Raw genomic sequence first — 18,853 nt, 5'->3', positions numbered from 1 at the left:
AAAAAACCGCTCGGTGAGTGTATTTTCGACAGGCTTCAAAAAACAATCCTTTCTCCATACAATTTCAATCGATTTTAAAAATTTCGAGATAGCGCTTTGAAGTCTTCGGCAATAATGTAGAAATCGGGTTTTTAAACACATTTTACTTTTGGGTTTTTTTCGATCCGTCGCTTGGTTCGCCCGCAATCGCGAGAAAACGAAAAAACACGTTTACAAAATTCCGGACGAATTTTGTGAACGCCGTCCATACATTTTCGATCGATTTTTAAAATTTCGAGATAGCGCTTTGGTGTCTTCGGCAATAATGTAGAAATCGGGTTTTTAAACACATTTAACTTTTGGGTTTTTTTCGATCCGTCGCTTGGTTCGCCCGCAATCGCGAGAAAACGAAAAAACACGTTTACAAAATTCCGGACGAATTTTGTGAACGCCGTCCATACATTTTCGATCGATTTTTAAAATTTCGAGATAGCGCTTTGGTGTCTTCGGCAATAATGTAGAAATCGGGTTTTTAAACACATTTTACTTTTGGGTTTTTTTTCGATCCGTCGCTTGGTTCGCCCGCAATCGCGAGAAAACGAAAAAACACGTTTACAAAATTCGTCCGGAATTTTGTGATCGCCGTCCATACATTTTCGATCGATTTTTAAAATTTCGAGATAGCGCTTTGGTGTCTTCGGCAATAATGTAGAAATCGGGTTTTTAAACACATTTTACTTTTGGGTTTTTTTCGATCCAACGCTTAGTTCGCCCGCAATTGAGAGAAAACGGAAAAACACGTTTACAAAATTCTGGACGAATTTTGTGAACGCCGTCCATACATTTTCGATCGATTTTTAAAATTTCGAGATAGCGCTTTGGTGTCTTCGGCAATAATGTAGAAATCGGGTTTTTAAACACATTTTACTTTTGGGTTTTTTTCGATCCGTCGCTTGGTTCGCCCGCAATCGCGAGAAAACGAAAAAACACGTTTACAAAATTCCGGACGAATTTTGTGATCGCCGTCCATACATTTTCGATCGATTTTTAAAATTTCGAGATAGCGCTTTGGTGTCTTCGGCAATAATGTAGAAATCGGGTTTTTAAACACATTTTACTTTTGGGTTTTTTTCGATCCGTCGCTTGGTTCGCCCGCAATCGCGAGAAAACGAAAAAACACGTTTACAAAATTCCGGACGAATTTTGTGAACGCCGTCCATACATTTTCGATCGATTTTTAAAATTTCGAGATAGCGCTTTGGTGTCTTCGGCAATAATGTAGAAATCGGGTTTTTAAACACATTTTACTTTTGGGTTTTTTTCGATCCGTCGCTTGGTTCGCCCGCAATCGCGAGAAAACGAAAAAACACGTTTACAAAATTCGTCCGGAATTTTGTGATCGCCGTCCATACATTTTCGATCGATTTTTAAAATTTCGAGATAGCGCTTTGGTGTCTTCGGCAATAATGTAGAAATCGGGTTTTTAAACACATTTTACTTTTGGGTTTTTTTCGATCCAACGCTTAGTTCGCCCGCAATTGAGAGAAAACGGAAAAACACGTTTACAAAATTCTGGACGAATTTTGTGAACGCCGTCCATACATTTTCGATCGATTTTTAAAATTTCGAGATAGCGCTTTGGTGTCTTCGGCAATAATGTAGAAATCGGGTTTTTAAACACATTTTACTTTTGGGTTTTTTTCGATCCGTCGCTTGGTTCGCCCGCAATCGCGAGAAAACGAAAAAACACGTTTACAAAATTCCGGACGAATTTTGTGATCGCCGTCCATACATTTTCGATCGATTTTTAAAATTTCGAGATAGCGCTTTGGTGTCTTCGGCAATAATGTAGAAATCGGGTTTTTAAACACATTTTACTTTTGGGTTTTTTTCGATCCGTCGCTTGGTTCGCCCGCAATCGCGAGAAAACGAAAAAACACGTTTACAAAATTCCGGACGAATTTTGTGAACGCCGTCCATACATTTTCGATCGATTTTTAAAATTTCGAGATAGCGCTTTGGTGTCTTCGGCAATAATGTAGAAATCGGGTTTTTAAACACATTTTACTTTTGGGTTTTTTTCGATCCGACGCATAGTTCGCGCGCAATCGAGAGAAAACGGAAAAACACGTTTACAAAATTCCGGACGAATTTTGTGATCGCCGTCCATACATTTTCGATCGATTTTTAAAATTTTGAGATAGCGCTTTGGTGTCTTCGGCAATAATGTAGAAATCGGGTTTTTAAACACATTTTACTTTTGGGTTTTTTTCGATCCGACGCTTAGTTCGCCCGCAATTGAGAGAAAACGGAAAAACACGTTTACAAAATTCGTCCGGAATTTTGTGAACGCTCTCCATACATTTTCACCTTTGGGTCGTGAATACCGGCTGACCGATAAGAGATAGCGACTTGTCGTAGAATATTTATATGTTGGACGTTGGAAGACGCAACTTTCATTATATGGGAGCAACCCGGCCAGGGTGCTCCAAGTCGGTCGTTTGGTCGGTTTATGATTTGGGCCGACCATGTGCTGTACCAGGTAGAGGTACCTTTCATGAATTATAACTCGGTCAGTTTGCCACCGAGCGACAAGTTGCGTTGTGTTTTGGAATGATCTTAAGTGGGAGTATCAAGGAAAAATACAAATAAAAAATCAGCTTGTCAATGGCCGAAGCTATTAGTGAAACATATAGCAAAATGGGTCCGAAAACGAATGAAATGGGACTTGGACCAAGAATAACTGCAAGTTGGAGAAGAGATAGCAAGTTGGCGTAGAACAATTATATTTGGTGCATGGTATGACCAACAAAAAAGTATATGAGGCCAAGGTGCTGGCTGGCCTCCAAAGTGGAGATATGGGCGATCCAAAGTTTGTACCCAAGTACGAACAAGTATGGAAAAAACAGGGTAAGGTACCAAGTACCATTAATAACTTCGGCTGTAGATGGCCGAGCAAGACAAACGGCATACCGTTGGAAAGGTCTTGGGGAGACCTATCTACCCTGAAAGTTTCATGAGGCTGAGTTGAAAGACCACGGAGATATTAGGTGATGATTGTCCAATTCGGGGACCAAGTCGCAGGAAATGGCACTTGACCAAAATCACCCTTGAAAGATGAATACCGGCTGACCGGTAAGAGATAGCGACTTGTCTTTGAATATTTATATGTTGGACGTTGGAAGACGCAACTTTCATTATATGGGAGCAACCCGGTCAGGGTGCTCCAAGTCGGTCGTTTGGTCGGTTTATGGTTTTGGCCGATCACGTGGTGCACCAGGTAGAGGTACCTTTCATGAATTATAACTCGGTCAGTTTGCCACCGAGCGACAAGTTACGCTGTGATTTGGTATGGTCTTGAGTGGAACTATTACGGAAAAATACGAACAGAAAATCAGCATGTTGGTGGGCGAAGCTATTAGTGAAACATAGAGCAACAAGGGTCCAAAAACGAATGAAATGAGACTTGGACCAAGAATAACGGCAAGTTGGAGACGAGTTAGCAAGTTGGCGTAGAATATTTATAAACTGTGCATAATATGACCAACAAAAAAGTATATGGGGACAAGGCGGTAGCTGGCCTCCAAAGTGGAGATATGGGTGATTCATGTTTTGCACCCAAGTACGAACAAGTATGGTGAAAACAGGGTAAGGTACCAAGTACCATGAATAACTTCGGCTGTAGGTGGCCTAGCGAGGCAAATGACATACCGTTGGAAAGGTCTTGGGGAGACCTATCTACGCTGAAAGTTTCATGGGGCTGAGTTGAAAGACCACGGAGATATTAGGTGATGATGGTCCAATTCGGGGACCAAGTCGCAGGAAATGGCACTTGACCAAAATCACCCTTGGAAGGTGATTATCGGCTGACCGGTAAGAGATAGCGACTTGGCGTAGAATATTCATACGTTGAGCGGGTAGAGACGCAACTTTCATTATATGGGGGCAACCCGGTCAGGGTGCTCCAAGTCGGTCGTTTGGTCGGTTTATGGTTTTGGCCGATCACGTGGTGCACCAGGTAGAGGTACCTTTCATGAATTATAACTCGGTCAGTTTACCACCGAGCGACAAGCTTCGGTGTAATTTGGAATGGTCTTGAGTGGAACTATTACGGAAAAATACGAATAGAAAATCAGCATGTTGGTGGGCGAAGCTATTAGTGAAACATAGAGCAACAAGGGTCCAAAAACTAATGAAATGAGACTTGGAACAAGAATAGCGGCAAGTTGGAGACGAGGTAGCAAGTTGACGTGGAACAATTATAAACTGTGCATGGTAAGACCAACAAAAAAGTATATGTGGCCCAGGCGGTAGCTGGCCTCCAAAGTGGAGATATGGGTGATTCATGGTTTGCACCCAAGTATGGCAAAAACTGGTAGAGGTACCTTTCATGAATTATAACTCAGGCTGTATGGCACTTAGCGGGACGCTTGACTCTGGTATGGAATAGCCCTGAGTGGGACTATCAAGGAAAAATACGAACAAAAAATAACCATGTCCACGGACGAAGGTATTAGCGAAACTTAGAGCGAAATTGCGACCAAGTCGCTGGAAATGGCACTTGACCAAAATCACCCTTGAAAGGTGATTACCGGCTGACCGGTAAGAGATAGCGACTTGGCGCAGAATATTCATACGTTTCACGGCTTGAGACGCAACTTTCATTATATGGGAGCAACCCGGTCAGGGTGCTCCAAGTCGGTCGTTTGGTCGGTTTATGGTTGGGGCCGACCATGTGCTGTACCAGGTTGAGGTACCTTTCATGAATTATAACTTGGTCAGTTTTTCACCGAGCGACAAGTTACGCTGTGATTTGGAATGGTATTGAGTAAAACTATTACGGAAAAATACGAACAGAAAATCAGCATGTTGGTGGGCGAAGCTATTAGTGAAACATAGAGCAACAAAGGTCCAAAAACGAATGAAATGGGACTTGGACCAAGAATAGCGGCAAGTTGGAGACGAGGTAGCAAGTTGGCGTGGAATATTTATAAACTGTGCATTATATGGCTAACAAAAAAGTATATGGGGACAAGGCGGTAGCTGGCCCCCAAAGTGGAGATATGGGTGATTCATGTTTTGCACCCAAGTACGAACAAGTATGGTGAAAACAGGGTAAGGTACCAAGTACCATGAATAACTTCGGCTGTAGATGGCCTAGCGAGCCAATTGGCATATCGTTGGAAAGGTCTTGGGGAGACCTATCTACCCTGAAAGTTTCATGAGGCTGAGTTGAAAGACCACGGAGATATTAGGGGATGATGGTCCAATTCGGGGACCAAGTCGCAGGAAATGGCACTTGACCAAAACCACCCTTGAAAGGTGAATACCGGCTGACCGGTAAGAGAAAGCGACTTGGCGTAGAATATTCATACGTTTGGCAGGTATAGACGCATCTTTCATTATATGGGGGCAACCCGGTCAGGGTGCTTCAAGTCGGTCGTTTGGTCGGTTTATGTTTTGGGCCGACCACGTGGTGTACCAAATTGAGGTACCTTTCATGAATTATAACTCGGTCAGTTTGCCACCGAGCGACGAGTTGCGGGGTGTTTTAGAATGATTTTGAGTGGAACTATCAAGGAAAAATAAAAATAGAAAATCAGCTTGTCCATGGCCGAAGCTATTAGTGAATCATATAGCAAAATGGGTCCAAAAACGAACGAAATGGGACTTGTACCAAGAATAACGGCAAGTTGGAGAAGAGATAGCAAGTTGGCGTAGAACAATTATAAACTGTGCATGGTATGACCAACAAAAAAGTATATGTGGCCCAGGCGGTAGCTGGCCTCCAAAGTGGAGATATGGGTGATTCATGGTTTGCACCCAAGTATGGCAAAAACTGGTAGAGGTACCTTTCATGAATTATAACTCAGGCTGTATGGCACTTAGCGGGACGCTTGACTCTGGTATGGAATAGTCCTGAGTGGGACTATCAAGGAAAAATACGAACAAAAAATAACCATGTCCACGGACGAAGGTATTAGCGAAACTTAGAGCGAAATTGCGACCAAGTCGCTGGAAATGGCCCTTGAACCAAGTATACCGTCAAGGCGGTACGAGATAGCGAGTTGACGTAGAACATTTATAAGTTTGCCTTTACGAGACAAAAGTTTAGTTATATGGGGTCAACCCGCCCAGGGTTGTCCAAGTCGGTCATATGGCTGATCGAAATTTTCGACCAAGTACTGAGAAAACAGGGTAAGGTACCAAGTACCTCGAATAACTTCGGCTGTAGATGTCCGAGCGAAGCAAACGGCATAGCGTTGGAAAGGTCTTGAAGTGCTCTAAACACCCTGAAAGTATGAGAACGCTATCTGGAAAACTCGTGGAGATATTAGCGAAACATAGGGCCCAAAAGATACCAAGTCGCAGGAAACGGGCCCTCCAAGAACACCTTAAAATCCCAATTACGGCTAAGTTGCAGGCCAGCTAGCGAAGTGAAATGTTCTAAACATAACTAAAACACGTTGATGCGCAACTTTTTGAATCAGAATTTTTTTCGATATCTGGCCCCCAAAGGGGGGATATGGGCGATCCAACGATTTTTCCAAGTTTCGGTACTTTTTACGGTATCGCTCATAGCTCCGGCTGTATGCAAGCAAATGGCAATCTAAGACATGATTTGGAAAGGTTTTGAGTAGTACTAACTTACGTTAGAACACAGCGAAGCGCTATCGGTTCATGGCAAGGCCGATATAAGCAGTCAAAAATGAAAAATGTTGACAAAATGAACAAAAATTACCTTGGTACGCGAATAGTGGTCAGGGATGAAGAGGTACGAAGGTGGTGGGGAATAATTATAATTAGGAATTGGTACGATCTATAAGTTTGCCGAAGACCGCAAAGCGCTCAGACCCATAGAAAGTGGCCATTTGGGCCGAACAGTGCGTGCAAAGAGGTGAAAAAGCAAAAATTGCACTTTGATGGGCGATTTGCGGGGGGAAGGAGGGGTCGGAGGGGTAAATGTCTAATGGCCAAAAAGTCTTATCTCATCAAGATCTAAAACATTGCCGAAGACCGCAAAGCGCTAGCTCGCAATCGAAAAATCGCGATTTTGAAAATTTTCTAAGTGTTGGGCCCCCTAAGGAAAAGTAACAAAAATCACCTTTGGCCCCAATTTTGAGCATGAAGGAGTCGTTTCCGAGGCATGGTGTCTTCGGCAAAAAGTTTCATCTACTCGAGTACTTACGACTAGTCAAATAAAAAATTGAGAAACACAAACGGTATGGCTATGCCGAAGCTCGATACACCCGAAAAAATCAAAAAAAAGTCGAAAATGTCGAAAAATGAGAAAACCCTATATTCGTACTCTACTCGAGCCCTAAATATTGAAAAGTGAAACCCGCGATCGATTTGGAACAAAAAATTGACCTAGGCAAAGTTGTATGACGGTCCGCACCTTTGAAAAATCTGGTAAGTGTATTTTAGACAGACTCGAAAAAAGTCGCCCCGAGTCCCCTTACGTTGAAAATCCGAAAAAGTCGAAATTGTTGAAAATGTTAAAAAGCCTCTTTTGGTGGTCCATGGCACCACTAGATATTGAAAAGTGAGGACCGCGGCCAATCCGGAAGAAAAAGTTAGCTAGGCAAACTTGTATGTCGGTCGATACAAAAAACGGCTCGGTGAGTGTATTTTCGACAGGCTTCAAAAAACAATCCTTTCTCCATAAAATTTCAATCGATTTTTAAAATTTCGAGATAGCGCTTTGGTGTCTTCGGCAATAATGTAGAAATCGGGTTTTAAAACACATTTTACTTTTGGGTTTTTTTCGATCCGTCGCTTGGTTCGCCCGCAATCGCGAGAAAACGAAAAAACACGTTTACAAAATTCCGGACGAATTTTGTGATCGCCGTCCATACATTTTCGATCGATTTTTAAAATTTCGAGATAGCGCTTTGGTGTCTTCGGCAATAATGTAGAAATCGGGTTTTTAAACGCATTTTACTTTTGGGTTTTTTTCGATCCGTCGCTTGGTTCGCCCGCAATTGAGAGAAAACGGAAAAACACGTTTACAAAATTCCGGACGAATTTTGTGAACGCCGTCCATACATTTTCGATCGATTTTTAAAATTTCGAGATAGCGCTTTGGTGTCTTCGGCAATAATGTAGAAATCGGGTTTTTAAACACATTTTACTTTTGGGTTTTTTTCGATCCGACGCATAGTTCGCGCGCAATCGAGAGAAAACGGAAAAACACGTTTACAAAATTCCGGACGAATTTTGTGATCGCCGTCCATACATTTTCGATCGATTTTTAAAATTTCGAGATAGCGCTTTGGTGTCTTCGGCAATAATGTAGAAATCGGGGTTTTAAACACATTTTACTTTTGGGTTTTTTTTCGATCCGACGCTTAGTTCGCCCGCAATTGAGAGAAAACGGAAAAACACGTTTACAAAATTCCGGACGAATTTTGTGAACGCCGTCCATACATTTTCGATCGATTTTTAAAATTTCGAGATAGCGCTTTGGTGTCTTCGGCAATAATGTAGAAATCGGGTTTTTAAACACATTTTACTTTTGGGTTTTTTTCGATCCGACGCTTAGTTCGCCCGCAATTGAGAGAAAACGGAAAAACACGTTTACAAAATTCGTCCGGAATTTTGTGAACGCTCTCCATACATTTTCACCTTTGGGTCGTGAATACCGGCTGACCGATAAGAGATAGCGACTTGTCGTAAAATATTTATATGTTGGACGTTGGAAGACGCAACTTTCATTATATGGGAGCAACCCGGTCAGGGTGCTCCAAGTCGGTCGTTTGGTCGGTTTACGGTTTGGGCCGACCATGTGCTGTACCAGGTTGAGGTACTTTTCATGAATTATAACTCGGTCAGTTTGCCTCCGAGCGACAATCTACGGTGTGATTTGGAATGGTCCTGAGTGGGACTATCAAGGAAAAATACGCAAAGAAATTCAGCATGTTGGTGGGCGAAGCTATTAGCGAAACATAGAGGAAAATGGTAACTAAGTCGAAGGAAATGGGACTTTGACCAAGAATACCACCAAGTTAATAAAGAGATAGCATGTCGACGTGGAACAATTAAAAGTTGGTAAAGGTAATACCAACATAAAAGTATATGGGGCCAAGGCGCTAGCTTGCCTCTAAAGTGGCGATATGGGTGGTTCAAGGTTTGCACCCAAGTATGGCCAAAACTGGTTAAGGTACCTTTCATGAATTATCACTCAGACTGTATGGCACTTAGCGACATGTTTCGATGTGATTTGGAATGGTCTTGAGTGGGACTATTTAGGAAAAATGTAAGTAAAAAATCAGCATGTCTATGAATGAACCTATTAGCGAAACATAGAGCAAATTGGTACCAAAAACTATGGAAATGGGAACTGTACCAAGAATACCGGCAAGTTGGAGAAGAGATAGCAAGTTATCGTAGAACATTTATATCTTGGTGGTCACAAGGCCAACAAAAAAGTATATGGGGTCAAGGTGCTGGCTGGCCTCCAAAGTGGAGATATGGGCGATACAAAGTTTGTACCCAAGTACGAACAAGTATGGAAAAAACAGGGTAAGGTACCAAGTACCATTAATAACTTCGGCTGTAGATGGCCGAGCGAGGCAAACGGCTCATCGTTGGAAAGGTCTCTGGGAGACCTATCTACCCTGAAAGTTTCATGAGGCTGAGTAGAAAGACCACGGAGATATTAGGTGATGATGGTCCAATTCGGGGACCAAGTCGCAGGAAATGGCACTTGACCAAAATCACCTTTGAAAGGTGAATACTGGCTGACCGGTGAGAGATAGCGACTTGTCGTAGAATATTTATATGTTGGACGTTGGAAGACGCAACTTTCATTATATGGGAGCAACCCGGTCAGGGTGCTCCAAGTCGGTCGTTTGGTCGGTTTATGATTTGGGCCGACCATGTGCTGTACCAGGTAGAGGTACCTTTCATGAATTATAACTCGGTCAGTTTGCCACCGAGCGACAAGTTGCGTTGTGTTTTGGAATGATCTTAAGTGGGACTATCAAGGAAAAATACAAATAAAAAATCAGCTTGTCAATGGCCGAAGCTATTAGTGAAACATATAGCAAAATGGGTCCGAAAACGAATGAAATGGGACTTGGACCAAGAATAACTGCAAGTTGGAGAAGAGATAGCAAGTTGGCGTAGAACAATTATATTTGGTGCATGGTATGACCAACAAAAAAGTATATGGGGACAAGGCGGTAGCTGGCCTCCAAAGTGGAGATATGGGTGATTCATGGTTTGCACCCAAGTAAGGCAAAAACTGGTAGAGGTATCTTTCATGAATTACTGCTCAGGCTGTATGGAGTTTAGCGGGACGCTTGACTCTGGTATAGAATTGTCCTGAGTGGGACTATCAAGGAAAAATACGAACAAAAAATCACCATGTCCACGGACGAAGGTATTAGCGAAACTTAGAGCGATATTGCGACCAAGTCGCTGGAAATGGCCCTTGAACCAAGTATACCGTCAAGGCGGTACGAGATAGCGAGTTGACGTAGAACATTTATAAGTTTGCCTTTACGAGACGAAAGTTTAGTTATATGGGGCCAACCCGCCCAGGGTTGTCCAAGTCGGTCATATGGCTGATCGAAATTTTCGACCAAGTACTGAGAAAACAGGGTAAGGTACCAAGTACCTCAAATAACTTCGGCTGTAGATGTCCGAGCGAAGCAAACGGCATAGCGTTGGAAAGGTCTTGAAGTGCTCTAAACACCCTGAAAGTATGAGAACGCTATCTGGAAAACTCGTGGAGATATTAGCGAAACATAGGGCCCAAAAGATACCAAGTCGCAGGAAATGGGCCCTCCAAGAACACCCTAAAATCCCAATTACGGCTAAGTTGCAGGCCAGCTAGCGAAGTGAAATGTTCTAGACATAACTAGAACACGTTGATGCGCAACTTTTTGAAAAAGAACTTTTTTCGATATCTGGCCCCCAAAGGGGGGATATGGGCGATCCAAGGATTTTTCCAAGTTTCGGTACTTTTTACGGTATCGCTCATAGCTCCGGCTGTATGCAAGCAAATGGCAACCTAAGACATGATTTGGAAAGGATAAGAGTAGTACTAACTTACAATAGAACACAGCGAAGCGCTATCGGTTCATGGCAAGGCCGATATAAGCAGTCAAAAATGAAAAATGTTGACAAAATGAACAAAAATTACCTTGGTACGCGAATAGCGGCCAGGGATGAAGAGGTACGAAGGTGGGGTGGAATAATTATAATTAGGAATTGGTACGATCTATAAGTTTGCCGAAGACCGCAAAGCGCTCAGACCCATAGAAAGTGGCCATTTGGGCCGAACAGTGCGTGCAAAGAGGTGAAAAAGCATAAATTGCACTTTGTGGGGCGATTTGCGGGGGGAAGGAGGGGTCGGAGGGGTAAATGTCTAATGGCCAAAAAGTCTTATCTCATCAAGATCTAAAACATTGCCGAAGACCGCAAAGCGCTAGCTCGCAATCGAAAAATCGCGATTTTGAAAATTTTCTAAGTGTTGGGCCCCCTAAGGAAACGTAACAAAAATCACCTTTGGCCCCAATTTTGAGCATGAAGGAGTCGTTTCCGAGGCATGGTGTCTTCGGCAAAAAGTTTCATCTACTCGAGTACTTACGACTAGTCAAATAAAAAATTGAGAAACACAAACGGTATGGCTATGCCGAAGCTCGATACACCCGAAAAAATCCCAAAAAAGTCGAAAATGTCGAAAAATGAGAAAACCCTATATTCGTACTCTACTCGAGCCCTAAATATTGAAAAGTGAAACCCGCGATCGATTTGGAACAAAAAATTGACCTAGGCAAAGTTGTATGACGGTCCGCACCTTTGAAAAATCTGGTAAGTGTATTTTAGACAGACTCGAAAAAAGTCGCCCCGAGTCCCCTTACGTTGAAAATCCGAAAAAGTCGAAATTGTTGAAAATGTTAAAAAGCCTCTTTTGGTGGTCCATGGCACCACTAGATATTGAAAAGTGAGGACCGCGGCCAATCCGGAAGAAAAAGTTAGCTAGGCAAACTTGTATGTCGGTCGATACAAAAAACGGCTCGGTGAGTGTATTTTCGACAGGCTTCAAAAAACAATCCTTTCTCCATACAATTTCAATCGATTTTAAAAATTTCGAGATAGCGCTTTGGTGTCTTCGGCAATAATGTAGAAATCGGGTTTTTAAACACATTTTACTTTTGGGTTTTTTTCGATCCGTCGCTTGGTTCGCCCGCAATCGCGAGAAAACGAAAAAACACGTTTACAAAATTCGTCCGGAATTTTGTGATCGCCGTCCATACATTTTCGATCGATTTTTAAAATTTCGAGATAGCGCTTTGGTGTCTTCGGCAATAATGTAGAAATCGGGTTTTTAAACATATTTTACTTTTGGGTTTTTTTCGATCCGACGCTTAGTTCGCGCGCAATCGAGAGAAAACGGAAAAACACGTTTACAAAATTCTGGACGAATTTTGTGAACGCCGTCCATACATTTTCGATCGATTTTTAAAATTTCGAGATAGCGCTTTGGTGTCTTCGGCAATAATGTAGAAATCGGGTTTTTAAACACATTTTACTTTTGGGTTTTTTTCGATCCGTCGCTTGGTTCGCCCGCAATCGCGAGAAAACGAAAAAACACGTTTACAAAATTCCGGACGAATTTTGTGAACGCCGTCCATACATTTTCGATCGATTTTTAAAATTTCGAGATAGCGCTTTGGTGTCTTCGGCAATAATGTAGAAATCGGGTTTTTAAACACATTTTACTTTTGGGTTTTTTTCGATCCGTCGCTTGGTTCGCCCGCAATCGCGAGAAAACGAAAAAACACGTTTACAAAATTCGTCCGGAATTTTGTGATCGCCGTCCATACATTTTCGATCGATTTTTAAAATTTCGAGATAGCGCTTTGGTGTCTTCGGCAATAATGTAGAAATTGGGTTTTTAAACACATTTTACTTTTGGGTTTTTTTCGATCCGACGCTTAGTTCGCCCGCAATTGAGAGAAAACGAAAAAACACGTTTACAAAATTCCGGACGAATTTTGTGATCGCCGTCCATACATTTTCGATCGATTTTTAAAATTTCGAGATAGCGCTTTGGTGTCTTCGGCAATAATGTAGAAATCGGGTTTTTAAACACATTTTACTTTTGGGTTTTTTTCGATCCGACGCATAGTTCGCGCGCAATTGAGAGAAAACGGAAAAACACGTTTACAAAATTCGTCCGGAATTTTGTGAACGCTCTCCATACATTTTCACCTTTGGGTCGTGAATACCGGCTTACCGATAAGAGATAGCGACTTGACGTAGAATATTTATATGTTGGACGTTGGAAGACGCAACTTTCATTATATGGGAGCAACCCGGTCAGGGTGCTCCAAGTCGGTCGTTTGGTCGGTTTATGTTTTGGGCCGACCATGTGCTGTACCAGGTTGAGGTACCTTTCATGAATTATAACTCGGTCAGTTTTTCACCGAGCGACAAGTTTCGCTAAGTTTTGAAATGGTTTTGAGTGGAACTATTACGGAAAAATACGAGCAGAAAATCAGCATGTTGGTGGGCGAAGCTATTAGTGAAACATAGAGCAACAAGGGTCCAAAAACGAATGAAATGAGACTTGGACCAAGAATAACGGCAAGTTGGAGTCGAGTTAGCAAGTTGGCGTAGAATATTTATAAACTGTACATTATATGACCAACAAAAAAGTATATGAAGACAAGGCGGTAGCTGGCCCCCAAAGTGGAGATATGGGTGATTCATGTTTTGCACCCAAGTACGAACAAGTATGGTGAAAACAGGGTAAGGTACCAAGTACCATGAATAACTTCGGCTGTAGATGGCCTAGCGAGGCAAATGACAAACCGTTGGAAAGGTCTCGGGGAGATCTATCTACCCTGAAAGTTTCAGGAAGCTGAGTTGAAAGACCACGGAGATATTAGGTGATGATGGTCCAATTCGGGGACCAAGTCGCAGGAAATGGCATCTGACCAAAACTACCCATGAAAGGTGATTACCGGCTGACCGGTAAGAGATAGCGACTTGTCGTGGAATATTTATATGTTGGACGTTGGAAGACGCAACTTTCATTATATGGGAGCAACCCGGTCAGGGTGCTCCAAGTCGGTCGTTTGGTCGGTTTATGATTTGGGCCGACCATGTGCTGTACCAGGTAGAGGTACCTTTCATGAATTATAACTTGGTCAGTTTTTCACCGAGCGACAAGTTACGCTGTGATTTGGAATGGTCTTGAGTAAAACTATTACGGAAAAATACGAACAGAAAATCAGCATGTTGGTGGGCGAAGCTATTAGTGAAACATAGAGCAACAAGGGTCCAAAAACGAATGAAATGGGACTTGGACCAAGAATAACGGCAAGTTGGGGACGAGTTAGCAAGTTGGCGTAGAATATTTATAAACTGTGCATAATCTGACCAACAAAAAAGTATACGGCGACAAGGCGGTAGCTGGCCTCCAAAGTGGAGATATGGGTGATTCATGTTTTGCACCCAAGTACGAACAAGTATGGAAGAAACAGGGTAAGGTACCAAGTACCATGAATAACTTCGGCTGTAGATGGCCTAGCGAGACAATTGGTATATCGTTGGAAAGGTCTTGGGGAGACCTATCTACCCTGAAAGTTTCATGAGGCTGAATTGAAAGACCACGGAGATATTAGGTGATGATGGTCCAATTCGGGGACCAAGTCGCAGGAAATGGCACTTGACCAAAATCACCTTTGAAAGGTGAATACTGGCTGACCGGTGAGAGATAGCGACTTGTCGTAGAATATTTATATGTTGGACGTTGGAAGACGCAACTTTCATTATATGGGAGCAACCCGGTCAGGGTGCTCCAAGTCGGTCGTTTGGTCGGTTTACGGTTTGGGCCGACCATGTGCTGTACCAGGTTGAGGTACTTTTCATGAATTATAACTCGGTCAGTTTGCCTCCGAGCGACAATCTACGGTGTGATTTGGAATGGTCCTGAGTGGGACTATCAAGGAAAAATACGCAAAGAAATTCAGCATGTTGGTGGGCGAAGCTATTAGCGAAACATAGAGGAAAATGGTAACTAAGTCGAAGGAAATGGGACTTTGACCAAGAATACCACCAAGTTAATAAAGAGATAGCATGTCGACGTGGAACAATTAAAAGTTGGTAAAGGTAATACCAACATAAAAGTATATGGGGCCAAGGCGCTAGCTTGCCTCTAAAGTGGCGATATGGGTGGTTCAAGGTTTGCACCCAAGTATGGCCAAAACTGGTTAAGGTACCTTTCATGAATTATCACTCAGACTGTATGGCACTTAGCGACATGTTTCGATGTGATTTGGAATGGTCTTGAGTGGGACTATTTAGGAAAAATGTAAGTAAAAAATCAGCATGTCTATGAATGAACCTATTAGCGAAACATAGAGCAAATTGGTACCAAAAACTATGGAAATGGGAACTGTACCAAGAATACCGGCAAGTTGGAGAAGAGATAGCAAGTTATCGTAGAACATTTATATCTTGGTGGTCACAAGGCCAACAAAAAAGTATATGGGGTCAAGGTGCTGGCTGGCCTCCAAAGTGGAGATATGGGCGATACAAAGTTTGTACCCAAGTACGAACAAGTATGGAAAAAACAGGGTAAGGTACCAAGTACCATTAATAACTTCGGCTGTAGATGGCCGAGCGAGGCAAACGGCTCATCGTTGGAAAGGTCTCTGGGAGACCTATCTACCCTGAAAGTTTCATGAGGCTGAGTAGAAAGACCACGGAGATATTAGGTGATGATGGTCCAATTCGGGGACCAAGTCGCAGGAAATGGCACTTGACCAAAATCACCTTTGAAAGGTGAATACTGGCTGACCGGTGAGAGATAGCGACTTGTCGTAGAATATTTATATGTTGGACGTTGGAAGACGCAACTTTCATTATATGGGAGCAACCCGGTCAGGGTGCTCCAAGTCGGTCGTTTGGTCGGTTTATGATTTGGGCCGACCATGTGCTGTACCAGGTAGAGGTACCTTTCATGAATTATAACTCGGTCAGTTTGCCACCGAGCGACAAGTTGCGTTGTGTTTTGGAATGATCTTAAGTGGGACTATCAAGGAAAAATACAAATAAAAAATCAGCTTGTCAATGGCCGAAGCTATTAGTGAAACATATAGCAAAATGGGTCCGAAAACGAATGAAATGGGACTTGGACCAAGAATAACTGCAAGTTGGAGAAGAGATAGCAAGTTGGCGTAGAACAATTATATTTGGTGCATGGTATGACCAACAAAAAAGTATATGGGGACAAGGCGGTAGCTGGCCTCCAAAGTGGAGATATGGGTGATTCATGGTTTGCACCCAAGTAAGGCAAAAACTGGTAGAGGTATCTTTCATGAATTACTGCTCAGGCTGTATGGAGTTTAGCGGGACGCTTGACTCTGGTATAGAATTGTCCTGAGTGGGACTATCAAGGAAAAATACGAACAAAAAATCACCATGTCCACGGACGAAGGTATTAGCGAAACTTAGAGCGATATTGCGACCAAGTCGCTGGAAATGGCCCTTGAACCAAGTATACCGTCAAGGCGGTACGAGATAGCGAGTTGACGTAGAACATTTATAAGTTTGCCTTTACGAGACGAAAGTTTAGTTATATGGGGCCAACCCGCCCAGGGTTGTCCAAGTCGGTCATATGGCTGATCGAAATTTTCGACCAAGTACTGAGAAAACAGGGTAAGGTACCAAGTACCTCAAATAACTTCGGCTGTAGATGTCCGAGCGAAGCAAACGGCATAGCGTTGGAAAGGTCTTGAAGTGCTCTAAACACATGAAAGTATGAGAACGCTATCTGGAAAACTCGTGGAGATATTAGCGAAACATAGGGCCCAAAAGATACCAAGTCGCAGGAAATGGGCCCTCCAAGAACACCCTAAAATCCCAATTACGGCTAAGTTGCAGGCCAGCTAGCGAAGTGAAATGTTCTAGACATAACTAGAACACGTTGATGCGCAACTTTTTGAAAAAGAACTTTTTTCGATATCTGGCCCCCAAAGGGGGGATATGGGCGATCCAAGGATTTTTCCAAGTTTCGGTACTTTTTACGGTATCGCTCATAGCTCCGGCTGTATGCAAGCAAATGGCAACCTAAGACATGATTTGGAAAGGATAAGAGTAGTACTAACTTACAATAGAACACAGCGAAGCGCTATCGGTTCATGGCAAGGCCGATATAAGCAGTCAAAAATGAAAAATGTTGACAAAATGAACAAAAATTACCTTGGTACGCGAATAGCGGCCAGGGATGAAGAGGTACGAAGGTGGGGTGGAATAATTATAATTAGGAATTGGTACGATCTATAAGTTTGCCGAAGACCGCAAAGCGCTCAGACCCATAGAAAGTGGCCATTTGGGCCGAACAGTGCGTGCAAAGAGGTGAAAAAGCATAAATTGCACTTTGTGGGGCGATTTGCGGGGGGAAGGAGGGGTCGGAGGGGTAAATGTCTAATGGCCAAAAAGTCTTATCTCATCAAGATCTAAAACATTGCCGAAGACCGCAAAGCGCTAGCTCGCAATCGAAAAATCGCGATTTTGAAAATTTTCTAAGTGTTGGGCCCCCTAAGGAAACGTAACAAAAATCACCTTTGGCCCCAATTTTGAGCATGAAGGAGTCGTTTCCGAGGCATGGTGTCTTCGGCAAAAAGTTTCATCTACTCGAGTACTTACGACTAGTCAAATAAAAAATTGAGAAACACAAACGGTATGGCTATGCCGAAGCTCGATACACCCGAAAAAATCCCAAAAAAGTCGAAAATGTCGAAAAATGAGAAAACCCTATATTCGTACTCTACTCGAGCCCTAAATATTGAAAAGTGAAACCCGCGATCGATTTGGAACAAAAAATTGACCTAGGCAAAGTTGTATGACGGTCCGCACCTTTGAAAAATCTGGTAAGTGTATTTTAGACAGACTCGAAAAAAGTCGCCCCGAGTCCCCTTACGTTGAAAATCCGAAAAAGTCGAAATTGTTGAAAATGTTAAAAAGCCTCTTTTGGTGGTCCATGGCACCACTAGATATTGAAAAGTGAGGACCGCGGCCAATCCGGAAGAAAAAGTTAGCTAGGCAAACTTGTATGTCGGTCGATACAAAAAACGGCTCGGTGAGTGTATTTTCGACAGGCTTCAAAAAACAATCCTTTCTCCATACAATTTCAATCGATTTTAAAAATTTCGAGATAGCGCTTTGGTGTCTTCGGCAATAATGTAGAAATCGGGTTTTTAAACACATTTTACTTTTGGGTTTTTTTCGATCCGTCGCTTGGTTCGCCCGCAATCGCGAGAAAACGAAAAAACACGTTTACAAAATTCGTCCGGAATTTTGTGATCGCCGTCCATACATTTTCGATCGATTTTTAAAATTTCGAGATAGCGCTTTGGTGTCTTCGGCAATAATGTAGAAATCGGGTTTTTAAACATATTTTACTTTTGGGTTTTTTTCGATCCGACGCTTAGTTCGCGCGCAATCGAGAGAAAACGGAAAAACACGTTTACAAAATTCTGGACGAATTTTGTGAACGCCGTCCATACATTTTCGATCGATTTTTAAAATTTCGAGATAGCGCTTTGGTGTCTTCGGCAATAATGTAGAAATCGGGTTTTTAAACACATTTTACTTTTGGGTTTTTTTCGATCCGTCGCTTGGTTCGCCCGCAATCGCGAGAAAACGAAAAAACACGTTTACAAAATTCCGGACGAATTTTGTGAACGCCGTCCATACATTTTCGATCGATTTTTAAAATTTCGAGATAGCGCTTTGGTGTCTTCGGCAATAATGTAGAAATCGGGTTTTTAAACACATTTTACTTTTGGGTTTTTTTCGATCCGTCGCTTGGTTCGCCCGCAATCGCGAGAAAACGAAAAAACACGTT

Source organism: Anopheles coustani (assembly GCF_943734705.1).
Source record: "Anopheles coustani chromosome X unlocalized genomic scaffold, idAnoCousDA_361_x.2 X_unloc_21, whole genome shotgun sequence".
NCBI classification, from domain to species: domain Eukaryota; kingdom Metazoa; phylum Arthropoda; class Insecta; order Diptera; family Culicidae; genus Anopheles; species Anopheles coustani.
This window is presented reverse-complemented; position numbering follows the sequence as displayed.